The sequence below is a fragment of the Aphelocoma coerulescens genome, chromosome 2 (assembly GCF_041296385.1).
Source record: "Aphelocoma coerulescens isolate FSJ_1873_10779 chromosome 2, UR_Acoe_1.0, whole genome shotgun sequence".
Lineage (NCBI taxonomy): Eukaryota > Metazoa > Chordata > Aves > Passeriformes > Corvidae > Aphelocoma > Aphelocoma coerulescens.
The window spans coordinates 73377317-73404510 of record NC_091015.1 but is presented as its reverse complement, the minus strand read 5'-3'; the positions used below and the strand labels follow the sequence as shown (position 1 = coordinate 73404510).

Here is a 27194-nt window from a genome sequence, read left to right as displayed (position 1 = left end):
AGTCGGTCAGACCACCAGCTGAAATGTGCTCAGCCTTGTACAGTAGCAGTTCTGATTGGATGTTGCTTGCTGTGGCAACTGTGAGTTGGGAGATCTTGGCTCAATTTTGCTTGGCTACAGGTCCTTATCATAGAAAGGAAGGAAGGAAGGACAAGCTCTCATTTAAGAATTTCCATGGAAGCTTCTGCAGAGACCATGAAAGCACAGACATGGAGAAAATCCTACAAAGTGGACGATGTGCCATTCAGAAGAAGGCAAGCCCATCACAAACCTGTCACAGACAGGAGAGAACTGTGCAGGATCATTTGGCACCTTCTGGTGAAGAGGTAGAAAATGCCTGACATTAATTTTGTATTACTGCCTGACTGCCATGGGAGTTCCTTTGAGCTGTAAGAAATCATGAAAACAAAGCACAGTGATCATATCACTTTAATTTATGCAACCAGCAAGGATGTAGAATTATGAGGCAAATATGTAGAAAAAACCCACCCGTCTCCCTCAGGGAAAATTGCACATAGAGACCTATAGCGAAATGAGGTTTCCAGAATGACAACAGCTCACCTTTATAAGAAAAAGATAATATTTATGTGGCTGGTTCCTCCCTCCTCCTCCCCCCCATCACTAAATACTGTTTGTATTTAGTCTAAAGCTCCTTTAATCAGGGGCAAGTCTTGGTTCCATAGATGAATATTCCCATTCAATTGATAGATGCAGAATCAAGCCCTGAATTTCCCTGGATCCAGGAAATCTAAGGATTTTAAATTTAGTAGTTTCCACTGAATTAAGAATTGATGATGTTTTTTCCACTGCAGTAAATGAAAAGTGCTGTTGCCAAAATACCTGCTTACTGTGTGAACGTGGAAAACCTGATGCTTCTAAAGGTGTATTAGGGAGCTATAGACCTTTGAAATGTAAGTTGCAAGAAAATGAATTAACACATAAGGTACATTCCATGTGAAAAACAAGAGAGGCGTTATGAGATGCTCAAGAAACTTATTCTCTTGGTCTGTGGTGCCTCAATAGGAAAGCAAGGCCACTACAGGCACTCTCATAGATCACATAGGGCTGCCTCTACCCTTATTTTGAGCCACAAGTGCCATCCAAAGGCCATATGATCATCTCTGGCTGCTTGTTTAAGGGAACAGGGCTGCACGTTAAGTTGTCCTGTTAGTGGTTTTCAGCACACAACCAGACCACTCTATACCTAGGTATATTACTCTGTGCCTCAGTTCCCTGTTGCAACAGGGCATCAGAGGCTTCAGTTTATAACATCTCTGAGATCACAGAATCACAGAAAGGTGGAGGTTGGCAAGGACCTCTGGAGATCATCTTGCTCAAAGAGGGCCACAGCTCAGATGCTCAGATGCTGGACACTCTACAGTAAGGTAAATTGGCTCTAGCTAATCCCTATTTTTAAACAGGAAATAATTTCAGGTTTGAGGCTCATTGTTCTTGAAATGCAGATGAACACATGCCATTCCCTCCCCCTCCCGCCTCCTCTCAGACCCAAAACTGGTATCAAAACTGGCAACTGTCTTTGCATTTTTTTTTGTTCTTCATTCATGAACACAGCTAACTGTGAGAGAGAAAAGATGTGAAGACAGTAAACATCACATTTCATCTGATGAACCCTCTCTACCTTCACATTTTAAAGTACCATGGACCAGTTTCATTGGAAGGGATTGATCCTTGAGCCCAGAAGCCAAAAGGTAACCCACTCCCCACTCACTCTACCCCCATCCACTGAGGAGAGGCACTGCAGATGCCAAGGGTACAGTGTGCCCAGCAGGAGCACCCCAAGCTCTGTCCCATCCCAAATGGTTCCGACCTGCCATGGCAGCCAGATTTCCTGGGCCATGCTCAGCTCCATCCAACTGGGGAGGAAGCTGGCATTGCAGCAGCTTGGGAAGAAGTGCTCATGCTTCTCATGGTACCATCCAGGACACCCAAAGGCCACAAACCCTGCTTTCCATGGAGGCTCAGTGAGGTGGGCAACCACATCATCTCCTGAAGAAACCTACTCCAGGCTCTGACAGACTCTCTCAACCCATGAGCTGTGTGGTGGAGGCCAGGCTGACAGGACCATTCCAGCCCTGTGCCTTGTCCTCCTGCTGGCAGCAGGAGTGCCTTGGCCACACTGGGCTTCTGCACAGGGTCACAGAGCATCTCAGATCACCCACATCCTAAACCATTCAAGGCTGGTTCTCTCCCTCTCACACAGTAACTAGATTGATAGATTGAGATTTAATTAAAAATGATCAGCTACTGCAAGGACAGGCTTTTTCTTTCTTTTTTTTTTTTCTTTCCCCAGGCACTTGGTTTGCATGTTTACTGTGCTAAAAACAGTTACGAGCAATCTGGATAGCCCTCTGTTAGCTGTGATGAAAACATTCTCCAGTATATCTGACAGTGCCTGCCACTTAAGAGGCCCAAGAAATACTCCAGCTTGATGGGGAATTATCCTAGCTTTCTACAAATGACATACTGAAGACCTGATGCTGCCTTTCACCTGGAATCGGTGCTGTGGCATCACCCCTGGTGGGGACTCAGGCTTGTTCATGGTTCTGATAGCCAGAACATGGGTACTGATGTCTGTGGACTGCAGTGGGATGCACCCTGTGCTCATCTTCCCTCCACCACCCCACAGCGCTCATAGAACTGTGGTGGACATGGATGTGGGTGGCAAGGAGCTCACTGTCAGGGTCTGATGCTCTTGGGGGTGACTGCCACATTCAGCAGGGAAAATAACATAACTCTTTACAATCCCTGGCCTGTGGTGAGCTCGGGCACAAAAAAACAAGCTTATACCCAAAATCTTTGCAGAAATGTTAGCCTGACAGCAGACTGGGGTAGGACACAGTAGCAGCTCAGAATTCTCAAGCCAGATGTACCCTCTGCCTTGGAAATTACTGACCATTTCATCCCCTCATGAAACATAGCTGAGGACCACTGCCCATTCAGCAACAATGTGGTGGTGCTGTGGCCATGGCCAGCTCTCCTTCATCTCACTTCAGTCTACCTTGTGGCATCTTTTTCCAGGAGCAGTTATACAACCCCTTTCCTTGGCTGTAAAGCTGTTTCCTGCTCCTGCATGCCGCTGTTCATTCCCACACTCATCCTGCAGTTCGCCACCCTCCCTCTTGTGCAAGTCTGGGGCCATCTGTGTGCTGGGGCAGTGTTAAGAAGTCCTCAGTACAGAGTCACACTGAGAGCAGTGGTCAAGTGGGGCCAGTCCTGCAATCAGGGCTGTCAAAAAAAAGAGAAAGTTCATCTCTCTTTTTTAGTGATAAGGAATCCATTCATTACCAATTCAGTGCTCGCAAGAGTCCTTCTGGTTTGCTTACAGACCTCTACTGATAATGCAAAAAATTGTCCTTCCTTCCATCCTTCCTTCCCACCTCACACACAAACACAAACATTTGGTTAATCTCATGGTTAGGATTATTATTTTTGTAGGTGCTAGTGAGCTGTAGTGAGTCAGAGCATTCCCAAAGCAAAGCTGCTTTATTACCAATTTTGAAAACACCTCTGTCCATCATTATCAAATATCCTAAATACCCATGTTCAGCAGCATTCTGCTGGTACTTAGATTATGAGTCACTGGGTAATTTAGCCCTGCGAGTGAGACTGTAAACTGTTCTCCCCCTGCCTTTTCCAAGAGGAGATGCCAGTGGGGGACCTTCATTAATATTCACTGTAACATACATCTGTTTGCCCCCTCAGCCACTGTATGAAAATACACAAGGAGAGGGGGAAGGGCAGAGGGAAAGCTTCAAAATGTTTGTAGCTAAGGCAGGAGTCAGGGATGCCCCCTGAGCTGTGTCTGTCAATCTGACAAGGACAGCAAGCAATTGCCATCTCTATGAGCCGTTCTTTGTGGCTGTATAAGCATTGAGGCATTTGAAGTAAGAAAGGCACTGGCTCTGGCTGAGGAATAATAGCAGAGCTCAGGTTGATAATGCTGCTCAACAGCTCAGTGTTAGGGCTGGATCTTGGGTGTGGATGCAAGTGACCCACTTAAAGATTTTTGTTGCTGTTGTTCAAAAAACCTCACCATTTACCTTCTGTCCCATTGAGACTCAGCTACGACAGAGTCATACTTCATATTCATCTATAGGAACATCTGGCCCATGTCTAACATTTAATTTCCACACCATTAGAGTCAAACAATACATGTACATCAGTAGATAATGTAATGCATTATCACGCAAGGCAGAGAGCAGCAATTTATTAGCCTAATTTAAAATAGCCTTCAGCAAAAAATAGTGCATCTTAATTCATGGATCTGAAAGGAATGACATATTTTCCTGTAAAATGCAAAGGTATGAACAGAGACATGCTTTTCCACAGTGGTGCATATATTATATCTTTTTCTTGTAAATCTTTTAAAAGATGAAATATCAGTCCTTTGTCCATAAAGAAGAAAAAGAAGAAAAAAGAGAAAAAAACCAGTAAAAAGGAAAAGTTCAAAACCAAGGTACATCCATAATAATACAAAAGGAGAGATCTTACCAAGGGGACAAAAGAGAAAAAGCTGCCCCAGAATACAAGCAAAAGTGACCTTTCTTTTACAGTGAAATTGTGATCTGAATGTGAAGATCACTCAGACTTTCCAAGCTCGTATTTCAACAAATCTGGGCACCTCAAGTGCACATCAAGCATTTCCCCCTCTTTTTTTATCTATTTCTTTAATCTGTCTTTTCCAATAAGAGACATTCTCTGGATAGAACCACAAATATCAAAACAAATTAGAAACCTTTGCCAACCTAGCAAAATGAGTCACTTTTCACAAGCCTTTGATTAAAGGCCGTAACTTCCTTCTAGGGGGAAATTAACTTCCCAAATGGCAGAGCAACACCAGGCTTATGTGACACCCAAAGTTCACTTCAGTTCTCCGAAGCGGGATAAATTTTCTCACTTTTGGTTAATAAATACATCACAGGCTCTGACAATACTGCTCAGCTCCTATCTCTAATGTACCCAAAGTTTACAGCTGTCTGAAGCTGAGATTTGTATTTGGCAGCTTTTCTGGCTATCTTTTTTTTATTTGACATCAAAATGTCATTGAAAAACTACATAGCCTTAGAGCAAAGTCTAACCCAATAAATCCTGCATTGTTTTTCCCACAGTGGAGCAACTTTGCTCAGAAAACTAGCAAAGTTGGGGGATTCCTGTGCCCCACCTGGGATACAGCCTGGAGGTGGGAGAGTGCCACTCCCTCAACAGCACTTTAAAAGAAAGCAACTCAATCCTGTGGGCATATGTCAGGTGCTTTGAGAGCTTCTTGGAAGACTTAGGTACAATAACCCATAGTTCTGGATCTGATCAGTTTGAGCCCTGCCAAAACTGAAACCGTGCAACAATCAAAGCAAAGCAGAACTTTTAGATGACTGGGAAACCTTAAAGGTAAAAAAAAAATTGCTTATCTCAAATATCTTTGTCAGTGCCATCTTTGTTTGGCAGCACCTGAATGGGGATTACCAAAATCTCAGCTGTGGACTTTGCCCCAGACAACATATAAATGAAAATCCCAAACAAAAGAAGCCTTAAGGTTAGTTATTCTTTTGGCATTAAAGCTGGTGATCTCCTTTTCATCCTGATGAAGTGCTCCTTTCAGTGGGCTTGCACAGAATAGCATAGGGATGATTGGTCATGGGGAATTATAAATATAAAAACACAAGAGAAGAAAGAGAGAAATGACAGCAATCCCAGGTTCTTGTGGGAGTTCTTCTGGCCAGCCAGGGGCAGGATCTGCCTGCAAACCATCTGCAATATCAAAACTGTGCCGAGGCCAAGAGGGTGGGAGGGAAAGGGCGAGGGTGTATGAGCACACTTCACATGACAAGGACAATGAAACTGGAGATACAGCCCCATGCAGAGAATCCTGCAGCAGAACTGTAATAAAGCATGCTTATCAGCAGTGGTAAGTGGAATTCTGGAGCTGAAGCTGAAAAATTGCTATGTTTTACCAAATTAAATAAGTGTTCAACCAGAGAGAGAGTTTCCCTGCTTGGAGAAGGACTGGTATTCATGAGCTTAGAAAAATACTCTGCTACTGACTTAAAACATGAATAGAGGCAAGAACTAGGGAGGATCCAAAATCCGGGCAGGTGACCCAGCTCAGCAGTCAAATAAATCACTGATCTTCTGAAAAGTACTATAAAAGCAGAAGGTCTCAGAGATTCAGAAAGAGTCACACCTGACACATCCACTTGACACATGTCAACAGAAAGAGGAAACCAGTAAATCTTACACCAAACAAAAGTCCTCTCATCCAAATGGCTGGTGTACTGGAAGGCTTCCTCTGGATGGTTCACTGACTGGCTGCAATACAGCACCATGCCTTGCGGTGGGGGTGGGGGTGTGCACTGTGTGAAAGAAGTGAATGATGACACATTAGGAAAAGATTTTGGCTTTTCCATCTCAGCTGGAAAAGAAAGGGAGAGTCTTCTCCCTTTACCATACCCCATGATATATAAAGTAGCTAGGAATAAAGCTGGTATATCTTACCTGACCTTCTGTTTACCATCCCCTTAATAAAAGGCATCAGAATATATTCTCCTGGCACAGTTATTACCCTTGTAAGGATGCGGCTTATGCCGAGGTACCTGCGTCTCTCTAGGAAGGAAATAAGACAAAGAAAAGGTGCTTCCATTAATGCAGCCTCAGGGCACCAGCAAGTTACGGGTTGGTGGGTTTTACAAGACTACTTACTATGCTATTCAATTAAAAAAAAGAGCAGTTACCATAGCAACACCCACATCTAATGGCTCTTATGCTACCTCTGAGATACAAAGCACCTTCTTACAGAGATACATTGACCAATACAGCATGTCGTGGGAAGTTTAATGCTTCAAGCAATGGTTTAAGGAGGAGAATGTGCGTTCCAATAACCAGACATATTTATATCCCCAGGTTGTAATATTAATTTATAACAAATTGTTTTCATTCCTTGATATCTCTTTTCTTCTCATTACCATTTCTTTTCTAATAGCACCTCCATTTCTTTCTTTTCCTCCTCTCCCCGGATGGATGATATTTGATTAAGTACAGGATGAGATTTGCATATGGGAGCTCTGGGATATGTCCCACAGTTAGGTGGGTTGTATCTGGCTGTAGATCTCGTATCTAGGAAATGCTACCACGTTATCATAGCTGAGCACTCATGGTGGCCAGAGGAAAGCCAGGGGCAAGTAAGTGTTTGTGGAATGCAGTCTGGGACTACTGGTGGTAAAAGATTGGTTTGCTGTCCTGGAAAGGGATGGAGGGCATCAATTTTTGTTTCCTTTGCCCAGCAGGATAAAGGGGGAAGGTGAGGTGGTGGTGCATCTTCCCCAGAGCTGTAGAAGGGCTTCAGAAGTCTCTTTCTTGTCCTTTGTTACAGGCATGGTTGAATGGAAGAGAATTTACTTGACCCCTTGAACATGGCAAGAGCCAAGTTAACATCCTCCCAGACATGCTGGAGCTGGAGAGCCACAGTCAGAAACCTGAGGAAGAGAGAAGGCACAGCTGGGCCTCAGGATGTCCTCCTCCCTCCTTGGCCCTTTCTATGGACATTTTATTTCTCTGGAACAAGTCACAGAGGGCACATGCACTGTTTATGAAAGAGCAAGATGCTGCAGGATTCTGCATCCCCTGTCCCCAGCCACTGCCTTAAATATACCCCTACCAAGTGGCACCTTGCTGGGCCACGTTCACTTGGGCAGCCAAGACTGGCTTCCCTGGGGACCTTGGAGGGGCGAGGGGCAATGCAAGAATCCCAGAGCTGCTTACCTTTCCCTGGGAAAAGCCCAGCTTGGCCACTCTGGGTCACACAGCTTGTGTGCCACTTCAGCTCCCACTGTGTCTCTGAAATGTGGGGTCAAAGCTGACAATTAGTTTCCAGAAACAAAAAAAAAGAAAGTGAATCTTCAATAACCTCTGATTTTGAGTCTTCTAATTATCTAGCCAGCTCAGTAGGAGAGGAACAACATGTTTGTCCTTCCTACACCAAATATTCCCTGTAAGTCTAAACAAAAAAATTCCAGGAAAAAACCCACTAATGATTTCAAGAAAAAGAGATACCAATTAATCACAGTAATTATTATTTAGATATAGATTATCTTCAGAAACACTGCTATTTTGTTACTGCAGCATCACTGAAAAATGTCTTTCATTCAAATTGTAAGATTGAGCATCGGTTCCATGTTATTTTTCTGTGAACATAGGGCTCCATGTATTATTTGTGATGTTCCTAATTTTTAATTACCCCAAATTAAAACAATGGAATGATATATGATGAATGAAACTAAGCATATGTTAAAAACGTCTAAACAGTTTTACCTGGCAAAATGAACAGAAACATAAATTGCTTGTAGTGCATATTTAAAAATTCAATAGCAAGCTAAAATTATCATTTGCATTAATGTATTCTGAAATATGAATTATTAAGTGATTCACATTGGTGCAACAAAAGCCAGTTTGGAAAACCTAGCTTTAGCCTGCAGCATTCCTCAGTAGCCTTATCTTCCCAGTCCCCTCTAAATAGTGCTAAATATATAAAGGAGATTCTTCTAATTGGAAAAATGTATAGAGAACACCTGTATGAAAAAAAGAAAGCCCTTTACATTTCCAAGCAGCCTTAAAAAAAAAAACAACCTTCTCAAACAAAAGAAATTCAAATGTTCAATGCTATTCAAGTCTCCCATCTCTTTTTCTCTTTCCTTTTTTTAACCCCCTTTGTACTTTGCACTCCTGTAATTTTTTTCTTTGCCTCAATCCCAGCCATCACATAGTTCTTTCTTTGCTTTTTCTTCATCCTTTTTTTTCTTTTTTTTTCTCTTCCCTCCATTCTTTGCATAAACTTTCATTGTTTAGAGGTCAAGTCAATGACCTGCCAGAGGGAAGCGTGGCAGGCACCTCTGCCTGCGATGCTGTGGAGGAGCCAGGGACAGCTGTGGCAGGATCCCGGAGGAGCACTGGGTGGTGGGACAAGGAGGCTTTCCCACCTGTGGGGCAGGAGGGCTGCCTTTCCTCTCTAGACAGCATCGGGGGGCACGAGGGATTGTGCAGGATGAGAAGTCGGACTGAAATATTATCTGATGCTTTATCCAGTGAAATCTTAGTTCACTGAGTACTACTTCCTCCTCTCCATTGTATAAAAAGGGGGAAACCTGTCAGTGAGGTTTTCTGGGTCTGGGGCTTGGGCTTCATAATTCAGGATCCCTTTATAGGACATTTTTCCCCCCCCCGCCTTTTTATTTTTGGCTGAGGAAATGAGATCCTGATGCATAGCAAGAAGAACAAGTGTTAGCTAAAGAGGGACAGCTCAATGATGGAAAAGCAGTCCCAGGTCACTCTTGGACTCCTGTCCTTCTGTTGTGCTGAAGGTCAAGCAATGAGTTCGTGGAAAAGCCAAAGTTAGCAGCCTGTATTCCCAGCACTCTGCTTTCACTGTACAAGCTTGATTTCCCAGAACACTTCCTTAGCTCCAGCTAACTTCAGTGAGAGGACTGTTGCAAAATATCTTTGTCTAGTCAGGGCTGAGATGCTGCTGCTTCTCAAAACAGTTTATCAGTCATGAATGCCAGATCTGTGATGTGCGTTGTACAGCCCAAGTTTACAGACTTCCTTCTGCACAGAGACAAAAAGCTCAGCATTTTGGAAATTTAATTTCTCTTCATGCCATGTGATTACAGATATATTCTGACTCACTGTTTCCATTTCTCTTATGTATTAGTAAAGAGGAAAAAATGGTCGGAAAAAATTATCTCTGTAGCATTATTTCTATAAAAATTCATTTCATATGCAAAGTGTCACTCTGCTCTGGGAAAAGTGACACCAAAGGACTTATGTGTAATTATGTCTATGTGTTGTGCATGTACAAACACACACACACAGAGCCTGATGAGCTGTGCTAATAAAGAAGCAAAAAGCAGATTTGATATTTACCCAGTACAATAAACATAGGTCAAAAATTAAATTACCACAGGATCATTAGGAGCGCAGTTATGCATGAATAGCTTTACATGGCCTGCAGTCTTGCTACTCCAGCATCTTGTCACCACACAAGCATCCTTAGGAACCCTTGTTCCCAGTAATATTTTAGTCCTGGTCTCCACTCACTAGAAATGGGTATAAACCTTGAAGTGTTTCTTCTGCTTTTGTCAAATTTATTAAACTGGCTGGATATTTTTGTTATATCATTAGGTATCAGGTCCTTGAAAAAAAAATCTGCTATGTTCTTGGCCCCTGAGATTTCCTGGAGCAGAAAAGAGGTAAATTGCATGCATGCAGGCAGAGGAAATAATTCTTCTTTCATTAGATTTGAATTTTCCAGTTTTCTATGTCTTTGAATTTCCCTGTGTCCTGGTACCAGAGTTCATCATGCTCACTTGGAGAAGAGCAGGGAGGGCACAACTTGCAGAACAAGCTCCTGCTCCTACAAAGCTCCCAGATTTCTGCCTGAGCGTTCCCAGTCCAAAGTGCATCTCTCAAGCTTGCCCAGTGAGTCCATGCTCTGTGCCTGCCCTGTGTTGGTCGACCCATGAAGACTGAGCATCACTCAGATTTAGTGGAGATGAAAGTATGTAAAGATATGCGCCACATGAACTTCCAGGTGGCCAGGACATGTTGACAGATGAACTGCAAGAGGAGTGTCTACTCTGGTCCACTTTGCCCACACTTAATTCTGACATCCTGAAGTCTCACACTTTGCTGCTTTTCATGGGATGTGGTCCCTGGTCTGAAGCAAACATGGTTAAAGTGACTGGGCTCCGCCTACCCCTGAAGATGCATTTCCAGGTAAACCCCTGGCTCCTGAAGGGATGCTTCCAGCCACTGGTGGTCTAGAGCAGCTAGATCCCTCCCAGTTTTCCACATGGGACAGAACTAAGGCCAACAGTTCCCCCAAGGCATCCTGTGCCTCACTGTTACCCAGATAAAATTGTATCTGGGGAAGGGGGTACCTCTCCAGCCTGCTTCACGTTCCTTTTTGGCATGATTTCTAATCTCTTACTGGCCCAGTGAGCATAGGGAGGAAAGAGTTCCTTTTGGGCATCTCATAGCTGGGTTCCAGGAACTGTCCGCTTGTGTCTATCTGCTGAACCTCATGAACTGGGGCACTAATTACTGCTCGGGCCCCTTCTTGGAGACAGCTTGCTCCCACCTGCCGAGCGTAGCCAGGCAGTGGTGAGTCAGGGGCCAGGCTTGCCCATTTCTCCACATTGTTTCACGTTCAGTTAAAAACAAAGCTGTCAGTAATTAACAAAACATGAGATATTTGAGAAACCAGATTTGCCAAGCTGCTATTTTAGCAAATCATAACGGTGTCGCTGCCAAAATCATCACTTCTCTTCTCCCCTCTGCCTTCCCCTCCTCCAGAATCAGTTGTGCACTGTGAAATTGAAAAACTCTGTGTGAAGGAAGAAAGTGAGGTTCAAAGAGAGCTGTGTTTTTTCAGTTTGTTACACTACCAGTGAAAAACATGCCATAAACAAAATTAATGGCACTGTCTAAAAAATTCTCGCTTCTTTGAATTTTTCTTGCTGTCTGAGTAATAATGAGCGATCTGGTCCTAATCAAACAAAACAATCACCTACCATAGAGCTTTTTGAAAAAATTGGCATTCTCTTCCTTTAAACAGAGGGGAATTCAGGCTGGCAGAATTGTAGTAATTCATACAGTGTGGTTTATAGGCCAGGAGTGAAGTACGCAGCTCCAAGGACCCAGTCCAGCACTTTGACTGCTGAACTGCAGTGTTGTCCTCTCCTGTTCCAGAATGGGCTCCCAGCATCAGAAGTTCTGCACCATGCCTTCTTAGTGTTTTAAGATGTGCATGACTCTTATATCTCAAAACCTTTCACTGGAACAGAAAGCTCTCACTCTCTCACTAGAGTTGCTTAGTATTAGCCAAAACCTAATGCGTGGCATATTCTACAAGACTTTATTGCTTAGATGTGTATTTGTTTAAAGAAGCTCAGTATTCACCAGCCTTTAGGCTTTGTTCTGAGTTCAACCATGCTAGCAAACTACCTTGACATTTCTAAGAAATCAGGCAGAAGTCAGGTACCAGACAGAATGAGATCCCCATGGATTTTTGTTACAGGAACAAAGCTCTATGAGGTCAGGCATTAAATAGAGCTGAAAAAGCCATATTAAAAGCCTGAGACAAGACCTGCATGAGTCATCAGAAATTTTCTATGGACCCTGGATGAGGCTGTGAAAGAACATTATGATTTCACATGTCAGTATTCAAACTTCAGGATGTCAAAGTTAGGATATTTACACTGCCCTAGGCATTTGGATTTGGTACCACTATTTTTCATATAATCCAGTCTAATAGGAGAAAACATCTTTTAGAAACTGTATAATAAATGCTGAAGAATAATTTAATACTGGGATGCTAATGTTAAACTCACTGATGTAATTGATTAGCACATCTTTGTTGACTCATGGTGACATTTTCTGAAGTGCTTAAACGGCTGAAGAATACAAACTAATTAAAATGAATTTATGTCCCTTTGAAAAAAAGGAGGCATTTTCAAAGGTGTCCAATTAGGATACCCTTTTCCCACTAGAAATGAGAAAGAATTGAGTGCCAGCTTTCTAAAAGTAGTTTTGAAAATCTCACCTTTAATTCTTTCTCTGAACCATATTTTAGAATTTTTCCATCCCAATACATTTATGCAAGCACTGTCACTCCATCTTGCTCTTCTAACAGGTACTTTCACCAAAGACAGCAATACTGAAATACTCGTGTAACCAAGATAACTCCTCCAGTACTGCAGCATCACACTTCTCAACATGTGAGACAACGTCTATCCAGGGATTCGATGGAATTTCCTGGAATGCTTTAGCTCCTATGTAGTTTCCCACTCTCTTCTTGCTGGTTGCCTCCTAACACAGACAGCCCCTTAAAGCTAAAATAGTCTGCCACCGGCTGTGAGTGCATACACAGACACAAAGTTGCCTTATTATCCCTAACAGTGACCCATCTTGGCTGAGGACTTTGCTGAGGGCTTCTGTTCTGTTGTGCTCCTTTGTGGGAGCTGCATGCATTCAGTGTACCTGATGTGCTGTTAATATGGGCATTGGCTTTTATGATTACCCTGACCTCTTCCTAGAGGCATTTGCATAATTATTTCATGCTAAGTGGAACAGCTTCATGTCTAGAGGAAGCTTGTTTGCACCACTTCCAACAGTGCACGTGGGAGCACTAGGTTCTGGCGTACCTTCAAAACTGGGTCTCTCATATCTGAAGATACTGGGTACACAGTCTCTTCTCCCCTTTCCTCTTCCCAGTACTAGCCCTCAAGTGGAATTTAGGTGTGCTCTGGGAGCCCCTGTTTGGCTGGGCTTTAATAACAGCTATTAAACACAGGGGAAACCCAGAGCTTGAGAAACCCACCAAACCTCTGATGTGAGGTGGGTTTCTGATGAACAGCTCAACAGTTACATGGCTTAAAGAGTTTTGCAGGTCAGCACAGGCAGAAGAGAGGCCACTGGTAGGCTGTAAGTACCTCCACAGTCAGCAGACAATTAGAAGTTGTAAGGAGAAAGTCCATGGTGCTCCAACACTGAAGTAAGACAGCTCAGAGATGCTGTTTAGGCTGCTGCTGATCCACATCAAGATACAGCCTCTTCTAGCCCAGTCCAAGTCATGATTGTTGGCTGCCATGCCCATAGCACACATCCAGGATTATACTCCAACCCAGTTAAGGCAAACTGTGCTTGTTTATCCTTAATACTTTTGATAGTAATTTTTGTTTCTGTAATTTGACCATTTTGGCCAGGCAGAGAGTGATGATGATACTGGCAGCAGATCTGAACTCAAGGGGAAAGGGAGGCAAGTGCCTGTACGGAAGATAACTGATGAAAATGGGCTGTTTGATAATCTCTTAGTTCATATCAGCTGTAGCCCAAAGAGCTGGTTTACATCCGATTATAACCTTTGTCTTCTAGAGAGCTCTGAGTCCCTTGGTGGATCTTAGCAGTTTCAAGAAATTATCTGCTATCTGCATATCCTACATTGCTTAGGTATACAAGCAAGATATTCCTTACAGCCCCTCCCTCAGACACTCTGGAGACACGAGACAGATGATTCCAGTCTGGATCCATTCCACTACAATTATCCACTGTTTTTATGTAACATATTTTTTATTTAAATAAATCAAGAGGTTCCATTTAGCACATTGCGTTTGTCTTGGCATACACTTCACACATGCAGAAACTCTATATTAAGTCTTTCATACAGCCTTTAGCAAAAGAATCAGCCAAATGCATCCCTGGTGTGTAACTGTACTGACTTCAGTGAAGTTTCACCGGGGTATCCCTGTTTTGTTGATTTGTCCCCCTCATTCTCATTCCAAAAGACAAAGCAGAGGAAAATGTATGTTTGTGTTTAGTCAATGCAACATATTCCTCATATGAGACACATCTAATCCCCTGCACTTCACTGTCTTCTACATTGCTTGCTGCTTTAGAGGGCTATTTTCACATTTATATGTAATTTTGGTTTTAGGACAGATGCCATAACAACATAGAGGTTGCAAGAACAAGCACTAGGAAGTCAGGAAACATTAAAGTCACCATTTGCCCATGAACATAAGCTAGCAACCTTGAAGTAAGCCTGTTGGCACCAGCAAACATAAGAGCAGCAGGAGTCACTTAGTTTTGAGTGCCAGTCTCCAAGGATCAGTTCTTGGCCCTATTTCAGTCTCAGGGTTCGAGGAACATCAAAAAGGTAAGAAGAACCAGATCCACATGTGTTGGTCTGGTCTGAGAGGTGGACAGGATTTCACCTGGCTTGCAGTGCAATGATTGCACTGCCTGCGTGTCATGGTTCCAGGTTTGCTTCAACAGGTGTCACGGTAAGCAGAGTTTTGCCTACCATGAGAGTCAGTTCAGAGAAGTTAAAGCAGAATGACACCAGTCAAGGAGGTGAGACTTGGGCGAGCTACCCTAAAAATTAATTTTTGCCACTTTGCTATGAGACACTTTTATCATCAACATGGATCGAAACATAACTGCGTTATGAGCTGTCATAGAATCACAGTCATTACACTTGGAAAAGAACTCTACGATGATCAAACACTACAGGCTGGGGACAAAGTGGCTGGAAAGCTGCCCAGCAAAAAAGAACCTGGGGGTGCTGGTCAACAGTGGCTGAACATGAGCCAGTGTGTGCCCAGGTGGCCAAAAGGCCAATGGCGTCCTGGCCTGGATCAGCAATAGCGTGACCAGCAGGACCAAGGCGGTGATCAACCCTGTACTTGGCATCGGTGAAGCCACACCTCAAATCTTGTGTTCGGTTTAGGGCCCCTCACCACAAGAAGGATCTTAAGGAGCTGGTGAAGGGTCAGGAGCACAAGTCCGACGAGGAGCAGCTGAGGGAGCTGGGGGTGTTGAGCCTGAAGAAAAGGAGGCTCAGTGGGACCTTATTGCTCTCCACAACTGCCTGAAAGGAGGCTGCAGCCAGGTGGGGTCACTCTCTTCTCCCAGGTAACATGTGACAGGATGAAATGGCCTTAAGTTGTGCCAGGGCAGGTTCAGTTTAGATATTAGGAAATTTTTTTTTGTGGAAAAATTTGTCCAGCACTGGAACAAGCTGCCCACGGAAGTGGTTGTAGTCACCATCCCTGGAAGTGTTAAAAACCCAAGCATATGGGGCATTTGAGGACATGGTTTAATGGTGAACATGGTGGTGATGCTGGGTTGACAGTTGGACTTAATGATCTTACAGGTCTTTTCCAGCCTTAATGATTCTATGACTCTATGGACAGGAAACACTGTTTCTCCTGCCACTCATATGTCTTCCCTGTGTTTTGTAGTGGCATGATCTCTGCAATACTGAGTTTCTGGGAGTTGAAGCACTGATAAGCATTCAGAAAGTATCCATTCAGGATAATGATGGGCTTGGGGCACATGGCAAGGGTACGGACTGAAAGGCACAGTGTGGTTAGCATGTCAAGGAGAAGGCAAAAGACTTATTTAATCACCATTCAAACAGGGTGCAGAAACCTGATAATATGTGGTCTTTTCAATTTAGCAGATATGTAACTTCTGTGGCTGGAAGTTGAAACCAGTCAAAATCAGAATAAAACTGACGTGCATATTTTTAACATTCAGGATAATGAAAGTGGAATTATTTCCCAAGGGCTACAATAGAGTATAGATCACTGGAAAACTTTTCAGTCAAAAAAGAATGAGGCTGGATTTTTGTTTTCCAAACAGATATGCTCTAATTCAAGGAGGAATTAATTGAGGCCAGTACTGCAGTCTGCACAATAAAGCAGATCACATTAAATGTAACCCTTGATATTTTGAGCATCTTTTACTGGCATAGAGGCCCAAAAGCAGGATTGTCCATATATAAAAATAGTCTTATTTATTGCTAACACACACAGCAGTGGGCTAGGAGTAACATTATTAGGCTAAGCATTCATATGCTCAGTATCCATGGGGCAGCCACCTTGCGAGTCTCTGCTGGCCAAGGTGCTGTCAATCAAGCAGAGAAGTGTCAACCTTTGTTTCTCCTTAGAACATGCAGATGCTCAGTCCTGTTGATGCACTGCCTGCCTCTTCTCTCATAAGGTTTTTAGATCTTGACAAGTCAGTGATGGTTTTCTGCTTTTTTCTTCTGCTGAATCTCTGATGATTTTACTTCTCTGCTTCCAACCATTACTAACTGTTACTGACCTAACAAGCTCACTTCTGTGGTCCCTCTTTGTTTCTGCCTTCTTCCTATCAAAATCTCTCACCTCTGTCTTAAAGTGGGAGTGACAGCAACAGCTCATCTCCAGTAAAACTGAACCCTGAGTCACATAAATGGTTCCAGTGGTACTGTTTGTTTTTACAGTCAACAAACACACAAGGACCCATATCTGCTCCAAGGCTTCCCCTCATGGATTGCATCCCATGTGGACATATCTCTTAATGGAAAGTGTCTGCTCAGCCTTATTATGCATGAGGGCTGCCAGCACATCCAAAGAGACAGAAGGAATGGTTCCCACCTTCTTTACCCCCACGTAATGTGAGCCATGGCTATGGAAAGCTGGAAAAGCAGTAATTAAAAAGAAATTCTGCCACTGTATACAAATACTGAGGGTTATGTATGAGGGCATGTGATTAGGATATCATAGAGATAGGTGAAACTATTGAATAATTAGCACTAGGTACTGCTGTGCTCTTATATTTCACTTTTCATATCTCTCTTGATAATTTTAAGCACACAGAAAACTCAAAGTCATGGCTGTGGTTGGGGATAATGTATGTGCCAAAGTTCAAAGAGCTACACCAATTCTCTAAGGTGTTAAAACTGCCTAAAAAACGTAAGAGAAAGAGTGCAGTTCCACCTCCCCCCACACCCCCATTTTCTAAATTCAAACCTTAATTACAAAACAAAATCCAGCAACTTCACTCTGTGTCCTTCAAAGAATATGCGATATTTTGGACAAAATGTCGACAGAATTATGAACATTCTGCAAATGTCCTGTAGAATTAAAGTATTTTAATTCTGGGAGTCTCCAGAATGGAAAGCAAAGGATTTTCTAGCAGTGATAACAAGTGGTATCAGTCAGTCCTTAGTATCCTGCTTCACAAGCCTCTGTGGCATGCCAGTGTCCTGCAAGCTACACGGAACCTGTGCACAAGTCCTTCTCAGCACTGCTGGGGCAAGCAGAGAGGAAAAGCTTCCTTCAGCTTCAGTGCAAGATTTCCTTGGTGGCTAGGCAAGTAATGTTTGTTCTGGCTGTAGTATCTCTTTTAAAGGCTACATATTGCTGTGCCTGGAAACTCTACTAATGGCTCTGTGTGTGTGTGTGTTTGTGTGTGTGTGTCTGTGTGTGTGAAACTGTGACAGATGGATTGCAGAGATAGATAACACTGGACATTTTTATGTACTTGTAACCCGATCAAAAATATTTCATTTTTATATCCATGGATACTTTGGGGAGTAAAATAACAGCAAAAAAACCCCAAACAACCCCCCAAGCCCACAACACCCTAGCCCCAACCAACTAAAGCAAAACACTAGAAGAGATGAGAAATAATATGAGAGGACAGTGACATTATTTATACAAGCCATTATTTATACCTCACCTCAAAATAAGATGCAAGTGAGTTACACCACTAAGAGCTCTCCAAAACCTCCCCATGTGAAGCTTCTGCAGGAGGATGTGACATGCTTTCAGTCTGGCTCAGAAGGAAAAGCCCATCTGATGAATCTGGCTAAAGGTAAAACTCACTAACTGAATGCCACTTCACATCTCTGTGCTTATGAGACGAGTACCTCTTTTTCCTTCAGCTTATGGGAAAGAAATGCAACTCATCTCTTCTTACCTGTTCCCTCACCCAAGGAAAATCAGCATCAGAAAGGTTCTCAGAAATTAGTACATATTGTTTTTCTTCCTTTTTCAAAGAGTCAGGAAGATTACAGGGTAACTGTTCTCCAAGCATTAGGCCACTTCTGCTCCTAACAGAAAAAAACCAGGACAGATCCCTGCAAACAATTCTTTGCTTTTGTTTTAAATTAAAGCACTTCCATTCTCAGAGAGACTGTTTTGATCTGGATGTTGAGGCAACGTTTTTGTTGCTTCTTATTTAAAATAGCTCATCCATACTCAGTCATGGCAGGGACTGAGCACAGCATTACTTAGGTGTCTGCCTGGGGTGTATATGTGTGCATGGATGTGTCCTATTTTTGAGCTATTTTAACTTATGCTTCATATTCTAGTACTTTCTGATAAGTGGAGTTTATGTCAGAATAATTGGCCTGAGGATTTTTCTTTCCAGTCCAGTACATTTCTGAGGTACAGCTACATGGGAGATAATGGAAATGCCTCTGGAGTATCTGTCTGACAAGGGAAATAGCAAGAGTAAGGAGTGAACACAAAACAGGGACCTTGTCAAAGAGTGTGCAAGTGAATCAGTCCAATCACTCACTGTGGGTGACGTATCTGAACAAATTGAAGCTGACACAATGGTCAATTTGACTGAGGAAAGTATAATTTTGGATTAGGGTGAACACCTTTAATCTGTCAATTGTGGCAGTCTTAAACCTGTAATTGAAAGAGCACAGCACTGCTTTACTCCAGATGTCAGTCAAACCCATTCACCCTCCTCTGATCACTGATCAGTTTGCAGTCTCTTCTGCATTTACTGATTAGGCTCTTAAATATGTCCCCTTTTAGACAAGATTCTTTGCTCCACCTAAAGAAAATATCGATCTAATAAGAGCAGCCCTTCAGAATAACACTTTTATTCACCTGATTTTCAAGCAGATGGTATTTGGGGCACAGGAAACAACAAAACAGAGCATCGCCATGTGTTTAATTTTAGCTCTTGCTCCTAAATTGCCGTTCAAGCTATAAAACACTGTCTTACTTTTAGTGTGCCTGTGTGCCCTGCCATTCCAGAATTGAAGTCATGTCTCTCTAGTGTAATTCAGAAGAGGGTGATTTCTGCCCTGGGAGCACCACTCCCAGAAGATGGTTGAGTTTCCAGCCCATGTGACTTGTCCCACCTGTCCCAGAGTGGGACAGGTAAGTGAATTATTTCCATAGGCATCTTAGCCTCAAACCTATCTGGGAAATTACAGACCAAGGATACTGACTCATGGGAAGTAGGATATCTTAACAGCTTCAGGAGAAGAATTACTCCATCCCTGCCCACTTGCATGCAGACGGTTCTATGATTTATCAGGAGAAATGGTCCATATGCTGCTCACAGTCTCCTGAGACTTTTACCCTAACATCACCTCTTCCAATGTTTAGATTAAGGCAACACAAAATGGAGAATAAAATTAGCCTGACCTTGCAGTAAGCAAAGAGCTATCAGAATGATTTGCTGCATGAGAGGCTCTCCACTGCTTTGCAGCATCTCAGGGAAATCACAGAATTTTCTGTGTTGGAAGAGACCCACAAGGATCATCGAGTCTGGAGTTTCCTTTTCTTAGCTCATGCTGCAGGTGAGCCATGCTCCACACTGATATCCTTCTCTGCATACTGAACCTGACATTTTCCACAGCAGTTTGAATTCTAGCCTCTTTAATTTTATGATCATCACTGACACCATTGTTTTAAATGTTTGCTACTGTTGCAGCTCTAGAGGCAAAAGGAGAGAGGAACATCTTGTCATTCTTAACAGCACCCTTCCCTTTGTGAGGCAGGCCACAGGGAAGTACTGAAGAGAGAAGCAGATTCCCATTCCCTGGCAGGAGAAAATGCAGCAAAGTATTAAAGTAGCTAAGCAAACTCATTTCTTCAGCATGTGAGGTTGAAATAAACAGGCAAAGAAGCATCCCACCCTCCAGAGCTTCTCAAGAGTAAATCATCCAAACTGTTAGTTATCCATCCTCTACTCTGTCATTATTCTCTGCCTGTCAGCTCCTTGTAAGGGCTGCCTGTTCCACCCCTCTTGTGTTATTATGGTTGCCATGCCCTCCTCTCACCAGCTCCTATCAGTTATAATGACACAGTGAGGGGAAAAAACCCACACCCAGGCTTCCAAATTACCAGGAATTAGAGGAACAACAATAAAATTTCTTAAAAAAAAAAAGGAAAAAAAAACAACCAACCAAAAAAAAAAAACAAAAACCAACCCCAAACCAAAAAAAACCCCAACAAACAGAAAAAAATAACCAAAATGAGAGAGTGAGAGAATTTTGCAATCTGTAGATGATTTCTGCTTCTGGGATTGCATACGTCATTAAGATTTATAGGTCAGTCCAGAGCTTAAAGAGCAGATGTTTCCTCATTATTTATCTTCCTAGCTAAGGCAGAAGATTCCTTTTTAAGGAAATCTGCGTAACACATGCAATGAAAATAGATCAGGTCCTACGATCAGCCTTTTTAACCAACTTGTAAAGGGTGAGCTGAGACACCCATCAAAGAGAAGTTTCATTTTACCCTCCACAACAGAAAGAAATGTGCTCACTAGTGTCTGATACTGAAAATGTCAAATAACAGAATGGAATTTTACCTCTTATCTAGCTGTCCTCTGACCAAAGCTATGAACATTCGAAGAGTTTCTTGTATGAACAGTCAACTGGCTAGCAGGCTTCAGCTTCTGCACTTCATCCCAAGACTTGGATTTTTGAGCTTTAATCAAAAGATTACTTTAATCAAAGTACTATTCTGACTTATATCAGTGCTATACATGCTCTTTGTAAAGCACAGCCTGTTGGTGCTATGCTGCAGTCCTCCAAACTGATCAGAGCGATGTCACTTCCACAGGCATCTGTCCTCATCAGAGCCCTTTCTGACCTTTTACTTATGTAGCCACAGAAATTAAGCAGCTTTCGAGGACCCACTTTTCCAATCATTGCACCCCTTTGTGGGCCAGTCACTGGGCACTTTGGAGGCTGTTTGCACTGGTCATCTATTGTGAAGGTGGAAAGGAAAAATCAAAATACAAAATATTCAAACAAAAGATTCCAAGAATGTGAATTCTGAATTTTGTCCTGGCATTCGTTACATCAGAAATACCTGATTCAGAGCTACAGAATATCCTTTCCATCTTGTAACATTCTTCAAAAATAAATGAGTTCTACACATTTATAACCTCCATTAATTTTTGCATATACTCTCAGGTCTTTTTTGTCAGTGTAATTGGTCTGAATAGGGGTTTCACATATTCCCAAGGCAGCTGGGACTGTGTCTGACCTTTGATGTGTTTCTAACTCCAGGATCACGGAATGGCTTGTATGTGAAGATCCTCTTTCTGAAAGTCTTTCTGACTTTCATGCTCTTCCCTTGAAAAGATGCCTCTGCAATCCTCCTGCTCCAGGCCTTAAAAGCACTGCTGACACAGCTCATGCCTGAAGAACCTACTCAAGGCCACACACCTTCAGGGTGATAGATTCACTTTAGAATCAAAAGTAATTAAGAGAGAAAGGAACACAGGCTTGCACAGCAGCCTCACTATCAAACAATAAAAACAGTAAAGCTCTTAAAGTAAATAATCAAAAGCCTTCATAATCCCCTGCAAAGCCAATGCCCTCTTCTTGGGACTCTATGGGATCTCCTTTCCTCTGCAGATGTTAAGGCATGGAATGAAAGAAACCTTGGCTCTTTTCCTGAGATCCCAATTTCTTACAGCAGCCACCCTGCTTCTCAGCATCTTCAGGCAATTAAAGCTCAAAACCCATTGCTGATGATCTGGATCAACCAGTTCCCTGGAGCCTGCCTGCCCCCTTAAGCAAATCTTTTGCTCTGAGAAATACCACCACTGACCCCCACAGCAGCTGTGATGGTGAGGTGCTGTGTGAGATTTTAATTCTAAGCAGGGATCTGGACAAGCTGGATCAACAGGCCAAGGCCAGTTTTATGAGGTTCAACAAGGAGAAGTGCTGGGCCCTGCACTTTGGCCATAACAACCCATCAGGTTTAAAGTAGACAGGACCAAAGACACGAGTGAAAAAAAAACCCCAAATCATACATCTGAGAGAGCCATCCAGAAAAGAAGCCAGCTACAACATGGGTCTGAGGTCCACTAGGGAGAAAGCTCCAAGGTCAGCATTAGACACAGGCACACCTGTTTCCTACTGTATTTAGCATTGGTGCAGCCTTACCTTGAGCACTGTGTGCAGTTCTGAGCCCCACAATTTAAGACAAACGTGAAGGTCTTTGAGTGTGCCCAGAGGAGGGCACCAAAGCTGGAGAAGGGGCTGAAAGGCATATCCTGTGAGGAGCAGCTCAGAACTTTCTGCTTGTCTAGTTTTGAGAGGAGTTTGAGGGGCAACCTCACTGCTCCCTACAGCTTCCTGAGGAGGGGAAATGTAAAGGGAGGTGATAAGCTCTCCTCCATGGGATCTAGGGACAGGACATGTGGGAATGTTATAAAGCTGCATCAGGGCAAGTTTGGACTTGACATTATGAAACAGTTATTTACCAAGAGGATGGTCAAACCCTGGAACAGGCTTCCTAGAGAGATGGTTGATGCCCTGAGCCTGTCAGTGTTTAAGAGGCATTTGGACAATGCCCTTAATAGAATGCTTTAACTTTTGATCAGCCCTGAAGTGGTCAGGCAGCTGGAATCAGTGATCTTTGTATGTCCCTTCCAATGCTACTTTTCCATTCCACTCCACCCACAACACAGGTCAAACACAGATGGAGGCCCAGGCCTGAGCTGAGATGGGGCTCTTGGGTACATGGGAAGGGGTGTGAGTGGAGGCCACAAGTTAGGCTAGTCATGAGCATTAAGGACCACTAGTGCCTTCAGGGCTCTGACATCCATCATGGGGCATTGATCTATCTACCTTTTGGTAACCCAGTGAGGTAGCTCAAGCAGCCTGACCTCTCAATATCACCCATGGCAGACATTTGGATTCACTTTTACAATATATAGTTGGAATTTGCTTAGATTAGCTGGATGGTGTGACTGTCCTGCTGCAGATCTCACTACCTGTTTCTCTCTGGGGAAGTATGATAATAGTTCTGTACTGGGGACCTTCATGCTCTGCTGGATTTTCCTCTAGGTAGACTTCACTCTCTCTTTAGTCTCACAAATTCCAAAGTTTTCTGCAGTCATTCTCAGAGCAAATTACCCTCTGATTCTTGTCTTTAACCTTTTTCCTATGTATTTGCATAGCAGCTCAATGAGCCATCTGTAGTGCCAGTCTATCCATGCTCTGTTCTACTATGTCATGAGGAGGTAAAGAAAATGCATTAAAAAGCTGTAGTCAGTGCTGTGTGCCAGCTGCTAGTGTCCCTTAGAAAATATTTGCACTGTTTGTTATTGACATGAAAGTTCTCTTGGTAATTGGTGTGCTGCTTATAGTTCTTCAGGATTCCTTCCCTCTTTGGCTACCCCAGAGAAATGTGCTGTACAGGCCAATATGAGCATTCAGCTGAGCTGATCCAGTCCAGTACTTTTCTGTATTAAACAAAAATGTTGTTTTCATTACCAATCTTTAACTCTTAAAAAAAAAATAAATCCCTGCAACTGTAACTGTTTCTCATAAAGTCCACATTGCATAAACAGTTGCCCCAGGTCCTGGGAACAACAGCCCGTTCACACATGGACTGCACCACAAAAGCAATAGCTCACAGTGGTCAGGCCAGGGCAGAACAAGGACGTGCTCTCTGAAAGGGACAGATGGTATCTATTTAGCTAAACATTCTTCCACTAAGGCTGTTTTAACGCCCAGATAATTTTTATCAGCTTCTTATCACATTTGGGAGCCCAGCATGCTTCTGATAGAGGCTGTGTAAGTGCTTCCCAGAGAGCGCTGTAGTTTCAGGGTTCAAGGCAGCATATCAGCATGAAGAGGAGGTGTGTGGATTTGGAAGGGTGGAATAAAAACAACCCCATGCCATGTTTGCTGATTTTGAAATGTTCTTGGATGAATTTCCAGGTAGAATATAGATGCAAGAACGTGGGAGGCCTTTTTCATCCATACTCAGTTTTGCTATACATTCAGGGCCAGACTGTGAGCCTTTAACTCATCTGTGTCTGTGTGCTGTTTTTTAGGCTGACATGAAGGAGGTCTGCCAGTGCTCTGAGCAACTCAGAGATGCTTCACTGGCATCTGTAGCATGGTATTAAGCCCAAGCTATCCTGGCTCACATCTGACTGCAAAATTCAGTGTAGACATGCAACTTACCCTGGCACCCACTCCTAGGAATGCTTTCCTTCCCAGATACTTCTGTTGTGAGGACAAGGTGTTACTCATCCTCACTACGCATATCACAGGGTGCCTTAGTGTTAGACTGTCAGGCAGAGGTGTCATCTGAAACCCCCAGTGCAGTGAGGCGACACAGCCCTGTGTCAGCCCTCTTGAACTGTGACAGTACCACATGCGACACGAGCAGCATGACATCTGCACAGTGTAGCGTGCCCCAAAGCACCTTGATGTAAGGAGTGGTTGGGTGTTCAGAGAGAGAGCAGAGAGGAAAGTATGGGACACTTATGAAAGGCAAAGAAAAGTCTGTCTCTCTCTCTCCTTTTCTTTCTTCACCAGGGAACTGGCTCACACAGTACTACAATAACAAGAACTGGCAGGCTGCCCAGCATCGCTGTACTTTGGTTGTAAGTGAACTATGAGGCTCAAGCAATCTTCTGGGAAAAGTTCACACCAAATGTATTGTATGTTATGTTTTCCCCTCATTGTACTTTTTTCCAAAACAGTCTATTATATTCCTTCCCTGCTGCATTGTGGATTTCTTTAAGATCCCCAGGAGCTGCCCTTTTTAAAACCAAACATTTGGGTAATCGAACAGATCTGTTTTTTGAAGTAACAAAGATAAACTGGTAATCCTCCTCTCAGAGCCAGCCTTCAGAATAAAACCAGAGCACAATTCATTGAATGGTGGGGGTTTCTGTTGTTGGAAATTGGTTTGCTTGGGGTTTTTTCTCAGTTAAAGCCAAAAAGTTAAATAAGAGAAAGAAGCATGCTATTGAAACACTGTCATTATCTATACGATGTACATCTTCCATGGAGTGGAAGCCAAAGCAGAGGGGACTTTACAATAGTAGTGCAGTAAAAGGGAACATGTTCCAAAAAGCATGTTCTCTGTTCCACTTGAAGCTTTCAAAAAAAGTCTGATGTGGTTTTCCATTATAGTCTTTGACACCTCAGAGATTACACCTGTAACTTCCACTAAGATGCCTTAATTTATTTTTTCCTGTTTCTCAATGTGGCTTTTGCAGGGGCATAAGAAGATACATTTTTTAAGTTCAGAGAAACTATGAACATATTGAATAAAATTTATTTGACAAATCAGACCAGGGACAGTCAGCTGGAAATTGGATAACAAAAGTATGCCATAACCAGCCCAAGTACATATTCTCCATTGCCCTGCAAATACAGATGCTGTGAATTTATAATTCACTGTTGTTTTTACTAATTAATTTTATTGCATTGTTGCCTAGAGGCCTTTGCTAAGCTCTGCATTGCTTTGTGTGAGGTGCTGCACCTATGCATAGGAAGTTTCTTCCTCAGAAGATTTAGGAGGTTAGCTTGGGGTTGTTTTGCAGATGTGTTGGCACGCTACGCAAAGCAAACTCACAACAAACAGGAAACAGTTAATTCAGCTTAAATTAGCAGTGGTATCAAGTACCTGTAATTCCAGGAGACCTTGGTAGGAGTTTTGGGTGTTCAGCACTTTTGAAAGCCAGACTGAAGTTCCTTGCCATGCTTCTGACAAAAAGTCCTTAGAAATTAAAGACAGAAAAGAATTATTAGGTTATCAGTCCAAATTCATCCCAGAAGAAAACCCATTGAAGTCAATGAAATTTCACCGGGGATGGATTTACCATAGCAAGATTGATCCCTATAGTATATTTAGAAGTGCTTTGTCCTATGCAGTTTTAATTAGCTCTACATTAGTCAAGGTACTGTACCATTGTTTTAATCAGCTACCCTAGCAGAGAACTGTCTCTAGCTATCCTTGTCCACATTTCCCCTCCCACCCCCATCCTTTGCTGCCTCCTTCTCACCCCCTTATTATTTTATGTCTAATTTGGCTAATGAATTTCTCAGACAGAGCCTTCTTTCATGTTTGAGAAGGACCTTGCCTGTATTGAGGCTAAAGAAAAAACCCCAAATTACACCAAAAAAAATAAGACCAGAAAGAAAGAGTAAATTCTTCTACTGAGAAAAGCAAAGGTGTCTATGAAGTTTTAAGCTGTTCTTTGTCACTCCATCAACCCATATATAGCTAGGTTACAGTTCTTTACCCCATATTCTGCATTAAGGTGGGCATGTACTTTAGTCTCAACTTTCCAGTTTCAACACTGACTCACTGCATTGTCAGAGCAAGTGGTTCTTGTTTCAAATCTCTGCTTTACCAGTGTTGCAATAGCTATAGTCATGCATGTGTACATGTAAAGGATTTCTCAAGTTGCTTCACAGAAATCAGGAAAGCATTTTAAGTTCTCTAGTGGAAAAGTACATGTGATAAAAGGCAAAGTACTGTTGCCATCAGTACTACTGTCTTTTTTATTTGTAATCATTCTAACGCAAACATTAATCTTCTCTCTGTGTTTGCCAATTATTTTTTTACCTTCTCTAATGAAAGTTCTAACAAGATTATAGGGAATTTGTAGACTCTGTATGCTTTCAGTCATATAATTACAACTAAAACAACTGTGTTGAGAATAACTGCAGAAACTGTGGGTTCGGTGCTGCCTTCTGCCAAAGAAAAAAAATGTCCACAACTAAGGAAAAAAACCTCTAAAACCACATTGGACAAGTTACTAAATCCCATCTACGT

General features: G+C 42.7%; 2 long non-coding RNA genes across 2 annotated transcripts in view; one reads left to right on the top strand and one right to left on the bottom strand.

Moving 5' to 3' along the window:
* The first annotated feature begins 237 nt into the window (after window positions 1–237).
* On the top strand, window positions 238–2271 carry LOC138106785 (uncharacterized). Its single transcript, XR_011149111.1, has 2 exons — window positions 238–326; window positions 1573–2271. It is a non-coding gene; the product is annotated as an uncharacterized lncRNA (long non-coding RNA).
* A 5502-nt stretch (window positions 2272–7773) lies between these two features.
* LOC138106784 (uncharacterized) overlaps window positions 7774–27194 on the bottom strand; it is a 33364-nt gene continuing 13943 nt past the window's right edge. Inside the window, exons 3-4 of the long non-coding RNA XR_011149110.1 lie at window positions 26040–26132; window positions 7774–7848 (exon numbers count right to left, since the gene is read on the bottom strand). This is a non-coding gene — a long non-coding RNA (uncharacterized lncRNA). The remainder of the gene's footprint in view (window positions 7849–26039; window positions 26133–27194) is intronic.